The 14,554-nt window shown below is 37.8% G+C and overlaps 1 protein-coding gene across 2 annotated transcripts in view; it reads right to left on the bottom strand.

Moving 5' to 3' along the window:
* Positions 1 to 14,554, bottom strand: part of si:dkeyp-19e1.3 (USP6 N-terminal-like protein) — a 38,773-nt gene that overhangs the window by 22,444 nt on the left and 1,775 nt on the right. The window lies entirely within an intron of this gene.

Genomic DNA, 14,554 nt, shown 5'->3' with positions numbered 1-14,554 from the left:
TTCTTATTTATACACATATCCCATTGTCTTCTGGATGTAAAACTAGATTGTGTTGTTTTGTGTTAATATCAGGGCTTTCAAATATATAATTGTCTTAATCAGATTAATCACATTTTGGAATTTGGATTAATCATTAATTAATTAATCAATTAATTGAAATTAGCTTAAGAAAAGACCCCAATATTAATTCACCAATGCTATTTAGTTGTCAGAATGTCATTCATAAATATTTTCAAACTTTTTACTTGACTGTGTGTCATTTATTTGCACAAAACTTGGTAACTGTTTTATCTAAAGTTCTTTCAGGCTGTATTTTGGAGTGAAATGTGCACTGAGTCTCCTCACTCATTTCTTGTACTGACATGCATTGATCCGATCACTGACCGTAAAGCGGTTAAGATAAAAATAAATTGCATGATTAATCTAAGTGTGTTCATGATTAATGCGATCATTTTTGTGATTAATCACATGAGATAACATGTCAATTTTACCAGCCTGAGTTAATATTTTTGTGTGTTATTTCCTATGGGAAAAATTGCTTCGGTACCAATGAGGTACCACTGTGTACATACAATTGAACGTAAGTCTAAGTTCTGAGTGGTGTAAGCTATGCTGGCCAGCTGATCGTCTTTTCCGACAGGTGGTCAGTGAAACAACACCACTCAACAAATGGATTCTGCTGTTCTATGCTTTCCTTCAAACAACTCTCACTTTCTTGGCCACCTCACGCCAAGCTATTTTCTGTTTTTTCTTGTGTCATCAACATTGTTCAGTGGAGAACTGAGTAAGCATTACACTTAGTGGTCCCATCACCCTGCATTCACTGAACACTATATCCATACCATTGCACTTTGTAGAGAAGCATGCATTGACTTCAAGCTTTAAGGTCTGTAACATGCTAAATATTAGTGCTACCTTCAAATTTGAATGCCCTGAGGTGATATGTAATATACTAAGTCATAAACAGACCAACATTAGAGGGCAAATGATGATAATCTCACACAAAAACTATAAGGTCCAACTTTCATATTGCAGGATGTGAGCATATCACAAGAGAAATCTCAAACTTCAGTGTACCTCACTACAGCTCAATTCAGCCAGGATAAATGTATTAATTCTGCACATTCTGTTGTACTTTGGCCCTCTAGAGGCTTTTTAGCAAGGATTATTCCAAAAGAAGGTCCAAATAGACCTAAGAGAAGAACAAGAATGTGTATACAAAGTAAGGAAAAATCGCATTTGTTGATTTATGTTATATACTGTAAGCCTACATCTCATAGTATAAATAATGCTTGGACTACTTTGTTTTCCAATGGAATTCTGCGACTTGTCACTAACTGTAATTATGGGCAGTTTCTCCGGATCTTGCGTAAAGTACCAGTGGAATGGAAAAACTAGTTGCCTCTATATTGAAGCTTTTATCATATATAGCCGATAACAAATTTTGCTTGACGATATATTGACCTACAAATTATTGCCGATAAACAATATTATTGCCATTTTTTATGAGGCCAAATTAACCATTGGTGTAATGATAATACAGAATAACAATGCATGTATATCCTTTCAAATGCAATAAACTTGTACTTCTGGTATATTTTCAGATTGTAATTGGAATAGAAACATTTCAATCTCCAAGTTAAATAAAACAAATAATAACAACAAAATATCTTTGTTAGCAAAACTTTGCACTTAAATAAAACTTACAACCAAAAGCAATACAATATGTTAAGGAGGGGGTGGGGAAAATATACACAAGCAAAAAAAAAGACTAAAAAACAAATTGACAAACAATGTTGCACTTCAATATTGAACATGTATGCACAGGTAGAATTGTACATTACTTAATTGACAATCAAGTTAGGACCTTTTTAAACAAAAGTGCAGAGTAACAAAATAAACACTACAGTATAAGCAGATATGTTACCAGGTCATATGCAAAAATAAAGAACTCAAGTCTGGCAGATTCAGAGTGAGGAACACCAACATGATATGACATGGTAAATGTCCGTCAAACGTTTGCAGCACTTTAAGAAATGCTAGTTTTCTAACAGTATGAAATGGCAGCATGTTTTTGGCAATGTATTTAACTGCACTTTCTATGAGCGCACACTATTTTGTATTGTTATGTTTACACTGACCTGGCTTGTTCACCAAATGCAAAGTGAGTGTGGACTGTTGAGTGGTTGTGTTTCAAGTAGGAGTGTAGGTTATTTGAATTCGCACATATTTGGCAAACTAGCTCCTTGGTGTTGATAGGCTCTTCTTGTTCCAAAGGTTTAAACTGAAATATTCCCACACTGGTGCAGTGGCATTTGGTTTTGGGATTATTTTGTCCATGTTAGCTGCTACATGGGGACGGCATGGCTCAGTTGGTAGAGCGGCCGTGCCAGCACAAATGCGCATAGCTGCTGAAAGCAATGAAAAACGGAAATGCTCTAGAACAGGGGTGGGCAATTAATTTTTACCGGGGGCCGCATGAGCAACACGAGCACTGCTGGAGGGCCACATCGACAATATTTCAATTAAATTTTGCTCAATATTATTTTTGATATATACCGTAAGATAAATAATAATAATAATAATTAATAATAATAGTAATACTTCAACATAGTGTGTGTAACAGCATTCCATGACTAATATAAATAAATTAACATTAATAATAAATGACAGTAAAATAAGCACACGTATGACTGAGGAGTCATAGTGTAACTTTGTGTGGTGTTTGAGTTGTCCGACTTTTTGTGTGGCCATAAACGCACCAGTGGTTTAGTGCTATGCGTGTTGGTGACAGATGACAAGTTGGTTTTGGCCTGGTTTGTACAGCAGAAAATTACTAGTTTTTCGAGATAGAAGTGTTTTACTCATGTTTTTGGTGTGGTTATGTCCGAATATAAACAGTTTTGCTCAATAAAGTGATCAATATAATTCCTGTCCTCGAAGCATCTCGATAGACGTTACAATAATTGAACGGTGTTCAATTCAACGGTGTTGACAAACACCGTTAGGGCCGCTTGTTGTCACTGTCACTCAAAGTTGCATTGCAAAATTACATAGAATAAATATGTTTATTTTGTTTAGAATTCAGATGGGATTTGATTTGGTGCGCGGCATATATTTGCTGCGCGCAGCAGACGCTTGAACAGTGCGCAATTGCGCAGGCACGCACCTTAGAGGGAACGTTGCTTTGCAGTCCATGTCTTGTTGAAAACACGCCATTCTTCATCAACTTTTCTCTTTTTAGCGTCTCGGGTGTAAACCGTGCATCACTTGTCACTGCATGTGCACCTTCACTCGCAGGTTACACACGGACACACGCCCATAAATAATACTTTTCAAAATAAAAGCAGCACAGTTGTATTGCGCGCACGACATAGATGTTTTTTCAACTTTATTTTGTAATTAATGATTGCAGCTGTTCACATTCACTCACAATCACGCACACGCATACGTCCACACGGAAGTAATACAAATAACGATTTTCAAAACAAAAGCAGCACCGTTGTATTGCACACTCGACATAGATACTTTTTTAAATGTATTTTGTAATTTATAATTGGCCTCACGCGGGCCGGACAGGGACGCACAAAGGGCCGGATGCGGCCCGCGGGCCGCAGAATGCCCAGGTCTGCTCTAGAAGCATGCACATGGCGATTTATCGACGCTGGAAAACTTAGACTTAATTTTCATTTATCGTCGGCCAATTGACTTATCAAATCTAGGACCAGTCCTATATCTGATCGATAACACCAAAAGACTTAAAGTTTGCGAGTTAAAAGATTCATCAAAATAGTATCAATCTCACTGAGATTCCCGAGCCATTTTGAGAGATAATGAGCAAGCCAGTCACGTGATCTGTGACATACTGTAGATGTGGAAACCCCAGATCCCTTCCCCACCAACAACAATGCAAGTCATGCAGACTTTGTGAGAGCCAATCACGATTACTTTGGGACAAATAATGACCTAGAACCTTATATTTTTTAGCCTGAACATAATAATGAGGATGAGCTACAAGTTTTAGAAGCTGTGTGCTAAACAGATCCAGCTTTAGTGAAACACTATAGCATCATGTAGCAGTATTGCTAAGTGATAAACAAGAAACTACGAACATAATAAAAATATTGCTTACTGTACAATGTCTGCTCTCACTGTGATGATAACTGATAAAATGTTCATAGCTTCCCGTTTAGATGAAGAATTCATTGCAATCCACACAAAATGTTAAGAGGAAAAGTTGCTGACTGCAAACACCGTCTTCGGTTGACGAGTCTTTGTCTCCATCTCCGGGCATATATTGAATGTCCCAGATGAACAACTTCCAGACTCATGGCTAAGTTATCCTATTATCCAGATGAGGGGCATGATTTACAATCTAGAATAACTTTGACAGCAGTAGCAGCGGTTTAATGCTGCAGCGCTTATAATAATAATATCGCTAATATTTGGTTAATATTCAGGTCATGATATGTAAGTGGATGGTTATTTAGAGGGCCTTGTGGGCTAAATAGGAGCCCCTATTGACTTAATTCTTAGCTGACGGTTTTTATTTATTTATTTACAACTTAGAATGCATTAAAAAAAGAAAACATGTGTTCCTGTCTTATATAGGGATTGTGAATGATAGACAGCACATCTCCTTCTAATTTTTGAATATTTCCAGTACGACTGATCTGATTGTATGGTCAGAGTGCAGAAGAGTTCCATTGTGACGTCATCCGGCCCCGAATCTACGGAAATTGTCGAAGACATTTTAAGCGGAATATTCAAAATGGCCGTCTGAAATTGTGGCATTTTGTGATGTTTAGACAGTATTTTCACTGACTTTGCGGATTGGAAATACAATTGAAAATGGTTAAATGGATGCAATGAAACACAATTAAGCACATCAAATAAACTGTTTTTTCCATTCTACTGGTACTTTAAGTGATCAGTGAATTCTAAACAAGTCTTCTACTTCTTAAAATGAAAGCTATCTGCTATTTTGTTTTCTGGTTCTCACAGATGACATATTGACACCTTAGTGACACAAACCTAACACGATCGAAGATTGTTTTTCATTTAAGCCAAACAAGATAATGTTTCATCACTACTCAGTGTACATTTATCTGTGAGGGCTGTTTAGTTTCACCGCATAGGTTCAGGCTGCTTACTTCCTGTGTTGATTCTTCTGACTACGGATAGTATTGTGTAGGGGTCAGGAAGAAACGGAAACCAGCCACTGCCACTCCTTCAACAACAGGTTCAACAAGAACTGTGAAGAAGGTGAAACAAAATCTTCACTGAATACTGTCTGGGATTATCACTTAAGTTATTTTGCTTCAGGGTCCTGTGCAAATCATGAGATTGCAAGTATGTTAGATATGGCTTTGAATAAAGGGAGGTTGATAATCATATTTTTAAAACCTTGTGTTGAACAGGATGATGCCATAGAAAACAGAGGGACTACGCACAGCAGACGGTCAGACAAAACATCTGTACATATTCTACAAAAATAAATATGAAGTTCATCTTTCATTACAAAAGTGAAGGTAGACAGAGTTGAGGAGGAAGTGGTTAGGTGGGCTTGTTTCACTGAAAGTACTGCAACGACTGTCCTGTGTGACTACATTGTAACAACCTGGTTGCCTAAAAGACCTAAGACTTTGAGACAGAGGCCTGAGTGACATCATGTCCTGTTATGACATAAAGCACTATCAAGTAATCTAAATGCTCGCTAACTCATCACATAATTTTAAAACAAAAAGTATGTCTTATGTCTTTTTCTGGGTTATCAGCAAAACCTACGACCTCTATTTTTTGACTCTGCCAACAAGTATTTGTTAGTGACTTTGCAGAATAGTGCATGGACTTTGAAAGAATCCTTAAATATTTTAAAGATATTGAAGAAGTTATTGCTCTGTTCTGGACTCTAGTTTCCTGGCCAGTGTTGTATTGAGCAGAAAAATGCTGCTAAGATGTGCCCTTGCAAAGGTCTCTGGTTGTAGCTCAACTATAAAATGAAAAAAATCTTCAAGAATCCACAATCAATTCCACACAATTCAGAATAACCAATTATTCAATAAAATAAACCAACACCTAGCAGGGCTACTAATACATTGGAAAACAAACATATTTACTTTTCTATTAGAAGAAGACTTGTTTTAGGGAACTGTAAAAAAAATATTAATAAAGTAAATTAAAAAAAGGAAACACTAAACTGTGCAGTCAATGTGCTCCATGTTAGTTTGTGAACACAAAAATGTAAATAGACAAATCCAAAGTATAAGCAATCATTGCAGCTCTCTACATTTCCTTTATCCCTGATTATCTCTTTTTGAGTCTTTAATCAAACTTGAGAACATGCAGGATTTTACAACAGAGGATTACTTTAGAGTAAATGAAAAGCTTGGATTAAGTCTTGCCGCCCTAAACTAAGAGAAGAAGACCTGGGAAGACCTTTTTGCCATGGTTAGTCAATGATTAGTCAATCCTCTGTGGTCATCCAAACACAACAGCAAGCCTTTAACCATATGCATGTGCAGGCTTGCTCGGCTTGAGTCAGCGCATAAGCTCAAGCGCAAAAAAGGATTTGTATATCTACTCTCAACAGGGTAACTTATTTGAAGGTTGTTTTTTAGGATATTTCCATAAATCAACATCATTCTTTACAAAACAAGTTAGTAATGAAAAAAGCCACATTGGGCGTAAAGGACAGAAAGAAGGAATCCAATTTAAAGAAGGAATCATCCCCATCTGGTGGAATATAGCTAAAGGCTTTTCTCTTGAAGGTGTTATAAGTTGTCTACACTGTATAAACCAAATGTCAAATCTGCTCTGGTGCTGTCTAAAGTGAAACTTTTTAGACACCAGAGTTTCCCCTCGATTGCCAACATGTCTTTCTTCGCGGGGGCGTGGCTAAGGGCATTTCTAGGAGCGTGGTGAATATGACATCATATAATTTGCTATGATACATATGTTCTCAAAATACAAATACATATGGTTTAACAGCAACAAAATAAAGTTACCTATATTGTCTAGGCATTCAATCGATTACAACAGGACTGTTCAATTTGTCTTCAAATATGTTTTGCCTCTCATCCAAGTAGGCTTCATCAGTTTATGCTCATAGACCGAGATTGGTCAGATCTAGTCTTAGACTTAGATTGGTCAGCTAAGACTGTCTTAGAGTTAGAATAGTCTTAGATTTAGATTGGTGAGATCCAGTCTTAAATCTGACAAATATAAATTTTTGAGCATTAACTGATGAAGCTAATTGGATGAGAGGCAAAATATCTTAGAAAAAACAAAAAGTCCTGTTGCAATCGATTGAATACAATACAATCGAATAGAATACAATCGCTTGGCTGAATGAGAACATCCGTAGACAAAGTTCCTTATAGTTTTCACTTTGTCAACCAATCTTTCTGTGAGTGACAGGTTATAAGTACACTGAATAAGTATTTTTGATCATGTATCTTTTTTGGGGAGAATGTTTGTTTTTACATGGAAAATAGTAGCCACACAGACACTGTATGACCCAAGGGTGAACCAACCATCCAGAGGGTGACAGTGGAAAAAGAACAACGCTCAGAATAGCTTGTGGTCCCAAAAGGAGCAAGAGCCTATTGCTGCTCTGCCTTATCATTTTTCCAAAACTGATAACACAGCAGCACAGATTGAACATCAACCTAAACCTACCCAACAATGTTCACATGTTTAGGTTTATCTAGTGAGATTGAGGGAAGGGCCTCTAGAATGTGTCTTAGCTCAGCCCAGCAGAACACCCTGTGGTCCTTGCTTCCCTATCATTACCTTGGGGAAGGGGGTGGTCCTGTCTAAATATAACAATGACCACACTACGTTTTAGACACCGGTCAGCCAGTTGTTTCCCAGACTAGAAGAATATTTTGGAAGGGTGGTATGAAAAGGGCAGCAATGTCAAGGGAATGGTATTCTTAAACATAAAACCATAAGTTCATACTTAGGTAGCCACAGTCTCATAAATGAACCATCTTGCTGGTCGTGATGTAGTCATGATAAAAGTGGTGAAAAAAAGCTATCGTAAAGAGTTTTAATGACTAGTGTGATTATATAGACAAGGAGCAACTGTCTTTAAAAATAACCTCGTAAATGGGCCAAACCTTTTAAAACATGGGTGTCAAACTCTGGCCTGCGGGCCAAATTTGGCCCGCCGTGTAATTTCACTTGGCCCTTGAGGCGATATCAAATTAACACTAGAGCTGGCCCGCCGATTATATTCAGAAGCGGTGCCGCGGTAACACCGCATTCACCGCTAATTCTCATACTTGCCAATTCTCCCGGGAGACTCTCAAATTTCAGTGCCCCTCCCAAAAATCATCACGTCCGCTTTTCACCCAATCCAGGAATGCTGGCCCAGTCACATAAAATGTGCGGCTTCAGCATGCACACACATGTGAATGCAAAGCATACTTGGCCAACAGCGATACAGGTTACACTGACGGTGAACGTATAAATAACTTTAACACTGTTAGAAATATGTGCCACACTGTGAATCCACACCAAACAAGAATGACAAACACATTTCGGGAGAACATCCAAACCGTAACACAACATAAACACAACAAAACAAATACCCAGAATCCCATGCATCCCTAACTATTCCGGGCTGCAATATACACCCCCGCCCCCCCAACCCTGCCCACCTCAACCGACGCACGGGGGGGGGGGTTTTGGTGGTAGCGGGGGTGTATATTGCAGCACGGAAGAGTTAGGGCTGCATGGGATTCTGGGTATTTGTTTTGTTTGTGTTGTGTTACGGTGCGGATGTTCTCCCGAAATGTGTTTGTCATTCTTGTTTGGTGTGGATTCACAGTGTGGCGCATATTTCTAACAGTGTTAAAGTTATTTATACGTGCACCGTCAGTGTAACCTGTATCGCTGTTGGCCAAGTATGCATTGCATTTACGTGTGTGTGTGTGCTGTAGTCACACATATTTGTGATCGGGCCAGCACGTTGTTGGAATGGATGAAAAGCAGATGTGACGACAGCTCGTGGAGGACGATAAACGCAGTGCCTTTAAAGCATGCTCCCAAGACTACGAGGTATAATGACTGATGAACAACTTTGTTCGATAATGAAAGATGCCTCTGCTCAAAGCCTGAGCCCCGACATTAATGAACTAGCATCCAAGAAAAGATGGCAGGCATCTGGCTTGGGCACATCAGATTAGATCAGTGTGTTGCAAACTGAGCAGTTTAAAGTCCTGAATGGTTGGTTTATTCATTGTTATTTTATTTTCAAATGTATTAGCCTGTGGAAAAAGTTAACGTTGATATTTACCTCAGAAGGCTGCAAATAGAAAAGAGGCATTACATTTTTATTTAAATTGTATTTGATATGCCATTGATATTTTTTAATTATTATTATTATTATTATTTGAAACTCGATTTTGCATGTCACTATAAAGTTATATAAGCCTTGCTTGTTCAATATTCAATGCAAAACTTGTTTGGGTCCCTATTAAAAGGTTAATTTGTTCAACCTTGGCCCGCGGCTTTGTTCAGTTTTAAATTTTGGCCCACTCTGTATTTGAGTTTGACACCCCTGTTTTAAAAGCAATAAGCCCAAAGCTAAATTTGATATAATTCTCACTGTTGGTATATCAGTACAATGCAGCGCACACCACTGGATTGTCTTACAATGCCAAACAGACTAAATAATTCAAAGGGCTCAGGGACCACATTCAGACACTGAGTGTGTTACCTAGTTAGAATTAATTCAACCACTTCCACAGTCAGCTGGTCTGAAGCTTTCGTGGGGACTTACACTGCACACTGATGTGGTATGTTTTGGTCTCATGTTCAGTGATGTTTGCAAGCACAGAAAGAGGATTATGATACAGTACATGAGAAGGAACATTACTCAGCTGGAAGGAAATGCAGTTTCAAAATAATTGTAAACAAAGTATTTTTGGACCGGAAATCAATTTAAAATGAATCTTTAAAAACACATGAATAGAATGAAAATCAATTAAAATTCCCAAAACAAACTTATTTATAGCCTTATAACACCAAAATATAAACATATTTTTGGGATGCAATTGTACAACTTCACAGTAGAGAAACAGTTTGATGTTCAAGTGAAATGGCATCATCAGTTGCTAAGCAAAATTGTACCCAATTAAAATGGCAGCATGCCCACAGCAGAGCTTGTTCATTACTATGTGGCACAAGCAGCACTAAAAATAGATCTATTGTTCATTACACTAATTACATTTCATTTTTAAAATAGGATTGCATTTTATTCTAATGCTGACTAGTTAATCATCTGTGTAACAATTTTAGTATTTGCACTTCACATTACAGATAAATGTGACGTTTTTTGAGAATTAAAAGTTTTTTGCATAATTGTGATGTAAAAAACATTTAGTTAATGAGCAGGATTAAGTAACAATATATTATCTTGAGATCATTTATTTTTAATATTGCTGTGGCTGTTTTTATCTTAACTACTCTTTGTTAAAAATAATAATTGTAAAATAAAAACGGTATGCTAAATATTATCAACAACTTCAGAGGCTTTCTATGCAGACCAGATTTACAGGATACACATTCTCAAAATCCCCTATCCATAGTAATGCAGGGATGACATGTCAAATGAATATTGTGGCCTCATGATGAGTTGAGTTCCTTAACAAATGCAATTTTGATTTATTTAGACATTGATCATAATTGCTCTTTGCACATAAGATTAAGATTAAATGCATTCCTAATTTCTCTAGCCCAACTATAAGAGCATCCCATATTGACTATATATATAACACATTCTCATCTGTGTAAAAGCCTTTTCAACACAACGGTACCTCAAAATTCTAACACTATAAAGCTTGCAAAATTTGGTAAATTTGGGGGTAAAATACATCTCTAATTTCACACTTAAACTCAGAGATCGAACCACCGTAACAAAAAAAACGTAGGGAGTGACATCAACATTAATTGCAAGACTTCATTTAAGAGACTATCTGAAAGATTAACTTAACATTAGCCCACATTCATGTTTTGTTTGTACACGGCTCGACAGTGTATTTAGTTGTAATAGCAAGCATGACGTGCTGCATGTATCATGATCAATATATAGTGACTCACTTGAGTTTGGCTAAGCACTCCATTTCTGTTGGCATACCTTGATTTAAAGTTCCACATTTACAGCGTCAAGTCACGCCGACCTCACTCTCTCGGCTTCTGTCTGCTCCAACATGTCACACTGTCTTCGTGCTCGCTTCTATAACCAACAGTTCATCCTCCATTTATTCAGGTTGAAAGAGATAAGGTTATGACAGCTAATTTGTCCGTGATTAGAACACACTCTCATTTGTGTCCGGAAGTAGGAACACACATTTGTTGCGGGATGTTGGAAGTGCGCTGTTATGGAACTGGAAATATATGCGCTAAGGAAATAAGTTCCAATAATGCATAAAATGACCAAAATACGGTAAAAATTTAATATATTTAATATATTTTATATTACATATTGTTATGAACATGTCAGTTACTAAATTATATATACTGTATATACTTGCAGTGGGTCTATAACTACTGGGTATTGAATCACCTCTACAGTGTACAATACGCGCTATTTTTATGCGCATTTAAAATCAATAAACCCGCATCAGCAGTTATAACAGATCTTACGTGGTACTGTCCAAATTAAAATAATTGTACATAACATATAAAATGTGAAAAAATTAAAAAATAAAATATTTGAACTCATAATTTGTAGCACCCTTTCGGCATCGTAAAAGCCAGTGGTACCGCTCGTAGTTGGTTAATTCGAGTGGAAGTGGAGCCCACACCATTTCACCGCCGGGATAGCTTAGCGAGCTTTCGAAGTCGGCCGACCTCGTCTCACAAAACCTAGTTTGTCTTTAAATATATTTCTTGAAAATGGCCTTGCAAATATATATCTGCCACCTAATCAACATTTTGCTCTCCTTCTTTGTGTGTTAAAAAAGTGAGTACCGGTCATTTCTCTGCTAGCCGGGTATGTCTCTGGTGCCATTTCCTGCTTTCGCAAATCACAACTTGTAATTGGATACTCACCTGGGAGTGACAAGTTAATTTTCAATCGCAGTTAAATGTAAAGCTACCGAGATGGGCAACTGCCAACGACTCGTGATATGACTGGCTATCGCCACTGTCTATCGATTGAATGTCCTCTGTTTGTTTACACTGCACAGCCGCCAAGAATGTTGATTCAGAAGGCCTCCGGCAGAATTCATACAGCGCAGGCAGCAAGCTTGCTGAATTTTGATAAATGCTCTAACGTAAAAACAAGCAACACTGGAGCCTAATATGACATGAAGAGAATATGATGAATATGTTTATATATTTATAGAAAGTCGATTAAAAATAAAATTAACTTTTGTTAATTTATGATCATGATTTATTTTAGGCCACCAGAGAAGGCCTTGCTGGCCCTGATGGCACACCATTATTGTGGAGAATATCAAAAAACCCACCTGTCCATTTGTTATTTAAAGGACTATTTACATATTTGGCAAACTAAATTCCAATTACATACATACATATCCATCCATCCATTTCCTACCGCTTATTCCCTTCGGGGTCGCGAGAGGCGCTGGAGCCTATCTCAGCTATATGTATATATTTTTGTAAAAAAATATATGCATTAAATTAATCATGACATCATATCTATGATGACATTATATTGGCCATGCCCCTACCTCGCCCCTAGCCACATGTATATGGCAATCTGGGGGAAATCCTGTACATTGTTAAAAGTTGAATTGTTAGCTAACCTCCTGAGAATTGGCATTCTCCAAACAAATACAAAAATGTCCACTCCAGAAGCCATACCGTTACCGGGGCCCTCATACCGTGATCCTCATACCGTGACGATATTGTACTGTGTGACCAGCGTCACGATGCTTTAAGTTAGTATTCAGCTTTTTCATTCATTATTATTACATTATTGTATCTTCTAAAACACTTATTCATTTAATGTATAAGCGCAACGTGTGTATACGCTATTTAAATGTGGCAAATGCTGACAAATAACATCAGTCGCGTCACGCTGTAGACAAAAACACAAAGATACAGTAAACAGTGACATCTGACATAGGATGGAGGATGAGAGCTCGGTCCTGCAGGATATCTACAATTCCGGTTGTCTATCTGTGGCCTTCCCCCTTCCCCCTTCCCCCTCCCCCTATATGAACCAGTTAGACGCCCGGTTAACATTCTAAAGAGGTCTGGGCATGGATGACATAGCACAGCAGACCAGCCACTGGCCTACTTCTCGATGCTCAAGCATCTGTGTCCACTGCTGGAGGTTGGAGGTTCAGATACTGCAATCTTAATGGGGTCTTCACTCATACACATTCATGCATGGGCAGCAATCATTGCACTGCAGTGACATTAGGGTGCGGATGTGGTACTCTGATCCGCATTTTTTTTTCATAAAGATATTTGGTGGTCACTTTAGTGCAGTTTGGATTGCGTTCACAGTCACACTTGTATGTTTGTCAGCAGACCCAATAATGCTCTTAGTTCTGTGTTATGTATATGTATATTTATTTGTAGCGGACTAATGCATTTTGACCGACACAAAATAGATTTGTCGCAAACTGTTCGCCCTCGCTCATAAGCATTATAGGACATGTTTGACGTAAACAAGCAACAGAAAGCAGAATTGAATTGAAAAACTGAGATATGAGATATCTGGTAACTTACATAAATTTCGTTATGTGTGGACTGGAGACATATCTTGGAATACCTGAAACTGTAGTCTACCCCCCCCCCCCCCCCCCCCCAAGAAGTATCTGTCTTGGCATAATTGGTATGATTGATGAAAGTGGACATTCAACTGATATGACAAGCCTCTTTGTATGTATTTTGTTTTTACACGTTATAATCTGTGTAAACAACTTCTTTATTCATTATTTTTATTGTCATGTTTTATTTATTAACTCATTTATTTTATTATATGTGTATATGTTTGTATTAAGAAAACTGACAATAAAAATACTTTGGGAAAAAAAAGCGGAATTAAAAAATAACGAAAATAAGTGTCAAATGTAAGCCCAAGTGTTAATACAGTAGTTAAAAAATCGTGTCGATCATTACTAGTATGGTGAAGCCGTCTTTAAGGATGTCTCCTTGCAGCACATTCCCAGCAAGCTTCTGAACGTCTTTATATAATGTATATCCTCTTTGGTACATCTCACCTCTTCCATAGAAAGGAAAGTCTGACAGCATGGAGTGTATGTGGCCAAGAAGGCGCAATGTTGTTTCTGTTGCATAAGGTTGCCGGGCAATGTACAGGAGGGAAGGGATCCATATGGCCCCATCCCTGGGTGGATCTCACGTGAGAGTGAGAGGGGAGGGGGGTTTATTCATTTTGCAATGTAGTCTGCTGGAAATGATGTCAAGTGCCATTCAACATAGCAACTGACGCTGTAGTCAGAGTTGGAATTGCAACAAAACACATTTAAAGATCATTAACACTACTTAAGTCTGCCAACTAAAGTAGATAGTGCAGCCCTAATTTGTCACGTTTCATGTGTCAGGT

This window comes from Entelurus aequoreus, linkage group LG24 (assembly GCF_033978785.1).
Source record: "Entelurus aequoreus isolate RoL-2023_Sb linkage group LG24, RoL_Eaeq_v1.1, whole genome shotgun sequence".
Lineage (NCBI taxonomy): Eukaryota > Metazoa > Chordata > Actinopteri > Syngnathiformes > Syngnathidae > Entelurus > Entelurus aequoreus.
Note: the sequence above shows the minus strand (reverse complement) of the source record. Positions and strands in the feature narration are given on the sequence as shown.